Source organism: Mus caroli, chromosome 16, assembly GCF_900094665.2.
Source record: "Mus caroli chromosome 16, CAROLI_EIJ_v1.1, whole genome shotgun sequence".
Taxonomy (NCBI): domain Eukaryota; kingdom Metazoa; phylum Chordata; class Mammalia; order Rodentia; family Muridae; genus Mus; species Mus caroli.
The window spans coordinates 54991113-54994058 of NC_034585.1; the positions used below are offsets into that span (position 1 = coordinate 54991113).

The window sequence follows — 2946 nt, forward strand, 5'->3', positions numbered from 1 at the left end:
CTCTCCTCTCTTCTCCTCTCCTCTCCTCTTCTCTCCCCTCCCCCCTCTTCTCTCCTCTCTCCTGCTGCTGCTTGTGGACCAGATGTAAGCTCTCAGCTACAGGCTCCAGTGCTGTACCTATCTGCCTGCTGCCATGTTCCCTCTGAAACTGCGAGCAAACCTCCAATTAAATGCTTGCTTTTATAAGTTGCTCTGGCCATGGTATTTTTTCATGGCAATAGAAAAGTAAAAGTAACTGAGTCATACAGTGCTTATCCCAGTGCCTGGTATATCTTATAAATGCCTAGATAGTATTACTAAAAGCCACAGAAAGAAATACATATGTCTATATTGTACAAACTTTGACTTTTTCCTACATTAAGTCTGGTGTGATGATTAATCTTTAGTATCAGCTTGGCTGGATTTAGAGTGCCCTAGGAGACTGAGTTATACCTTTACGTATGAAAGCATCTATGAGGGGGGTCCTAGGGTTCATTAAATGAATGAAAGCAGAGGCTGTACTCTGAATATGGGTACCATTATTTTGTGAGTTGAGGACCTAGACAGAATAAAAAGGGAGAAAGGAGAGAACCAGAAAATACTAACTTTCTCCTTTCTCCCTGCTTTCTGGTTGACCATGATATAAGTTTTCTTGTCATGATTGAATGAAACCTCTGAAGCTATGAGTTAAACTAAATTTTTCTTCTTTAATGTTGTCTGTGTCAGCTAATTTGATTATGGTGATGAAAGGCTAGGTAATATCTATTTTTTCAGATGTTATCTATGTACTATTTTATCTATTGTTAAATTATAGACATAGCTATTTGTGTAGATATATTTATGTACATACATATATGTATAATTGTTGGATTGTGAGTTTTTTTTTTATTTCATCAGTCTTTGAATGAGTAAATGTCTATTTCCTTGTGTGTATATACTTCTATATAGGGTCTACACATTTAAATATAAAGTCAATTCTACTAGTTTTGTGTCATTATGGGCAAAATTAAGGGTTTATTTTATGTTCCAGGTTCTGTAGTCCATCACTGAGAAGTCAAAGCAAGGACTCAAGATATAAACTTGATGGAGAAACCTAGAGGAATCCAAGTTACTATTTGCTCAACCAGCTTATTTATATAGTTCAGACCCAGCTCCTTAGGGGTAATATCTCCCATCATGGGCTGGACTCTTCTATGCCAAGTGGCAATCAATAAAATGCCATACAGACAAGCACACAGGCCAATCTGATGAAGGTACTTCTTTAATGAGGTCCCCTCTTCCTACACCTTCAAGTGAGGTGTGTAAAGTTGAAGAGCAAGGTTAGCCATTACAGTTGCATAGTTAAAAAATAAATTAGAGGGCAAGTATTCTAGAGAATAAAGTTCAACCTACTCTTCCCTTAGTTAATTACATTTAATGAACCACAGAAAACCTCTAACACTTTCTTTCCACTTTTAGAGTGTTATGTTTTTAAGAGTGTTTCCTCATTAAACACTTGGTCTTCAGTTGCCGCTGCAGTTTTGAGAACTTTTTGAAAGTTTAAGTAAGATGTAGCTGGAAGGAGGTCACTGACGCCAGGCACTATGGAGGACAATCAGTGGAGAATTCACGACATTTCTCACTCTGCTTGCCTATAATGAGGTTCAAAAGCTTCTATACTCTATGTTCCTACTGACTAATTAATGTCTTGCCAGACACTCGGAACCAAGTAGCCATATACTGAACAACCAAACTGCGAGACAAATTAAATAATAATTCCCTAAGTTTTTTTTTTTTTATCAAGTATTTGGTTAGAGCAGTTAAAAAATTTACAATCCTGTGCTTACTTTATCCTAGTGATGACAAAGGAGGCAAAAAAGCTGTTTTTTTTATTGTTTTTCTTTTCATGTTAATTCTAGGAGTTTATAAAGAATTAGCACCACATAGACCCACAACTCTCTATAAAGTTGTGCTTCACAACATCCAGTGATTTTTTTTTAAATAGAATATTGTGGATTTTTAAATCGCAATCAGTTTTCCTTTATTTCACATGGTTAGAATTATTCCTTATCGGATAGAGTATCAAACAGCTTGCACCTATAAGCAATGACCGCGTATGACTCATTGCTCCCAACACATCATGCAAAGTTGAAAATAGTCGCTTTTCCACGCTTGTACTTCCGTACCCGGATCTGCCCTTCTTGGAATTCCTTAAACAGGAGCATCTAGTTTTTGTTTGTTTCCTGGAATCAACTCAGCACCACAAACGCAACATAAAATTGTAACAAAATGAAGAAGGTAATTTAGACTAAATAAAAATTTGGTTTATGATCAATAAAATTGAAGTGGATTGTGTCCAATATTTTGATCATGGTCACACCACCTTTACAGAAATAGAATACAACTCTGTGTAGCTTATAAAATTTTCTCTTTAAATTAATACATTGAATTATTATTATTATTATCACTATTAAAATTACTATTTTAATTTTATCATGAGCATGTATATACTTACATCATGAATTAATTAAAGTTTCTCTCCTAAGCTTTTTGGTCACTTTTGACCTGATTCTAAAAAATTCAACTGACAGAGTGAAAATTTGTTCAAATCAGTATATTTTGTAGTCTATAACAAGTATTTAACTTATTTCAATTGTATACTAATTTAAATGTAACAGTTTTAAACTTTGGGTTTTTTGTTTTGTTTTTGTTGTTTTTTCTTTTATTTTTACTGACTATAGGTACTAAAAATAAGGCATGATGACAGAAAGTAGTTTACAATGCAAAGTTATTTCCAAATAGTTGGTGGGGTTACACAGGAGGAAAAAGAACTAATTGCTATTAGGTTTCTTTACTTTTCAGATGTTAAATTTTCCTTTAGAAAAATTCTCCTATTTTGAATATTTAAAATTTATTATTTTTTTAAAAAACCAATGTATTCTTCTCCCCCTCCCCCTCCTGCTCTCCCCCTCTCCCTCTCCCTCTCCC

The 2946-nt window shown here is 34.5% G+C and overlaps 1 protein-coding gene across 3 annotated transcripts in view; it reads left to right on the top strand.

The window, feature by feature from the left end:
* The window catches only part of Cldnd1 (claudin domain containing 1), a 17262-nt gene extending 16039 nt beyond the window's left edge, over positions 1 to 1223 (top strand). For all 3 annotated transcript variants that reach the window (XR_002379998.2, XR_003835154.1, XR_002379999.2), the window contains one exon: positions 1010 to 1223. The gene's annotated coding sequence lies outside the window, so the exon portion shown is untranslated. The remainder of the gene's footprint in view (positions 1 to 1009) is intronic.
* The last annotated feature ends 1723 nt before the right edge of the window (positions 1224 to 2946 follow it).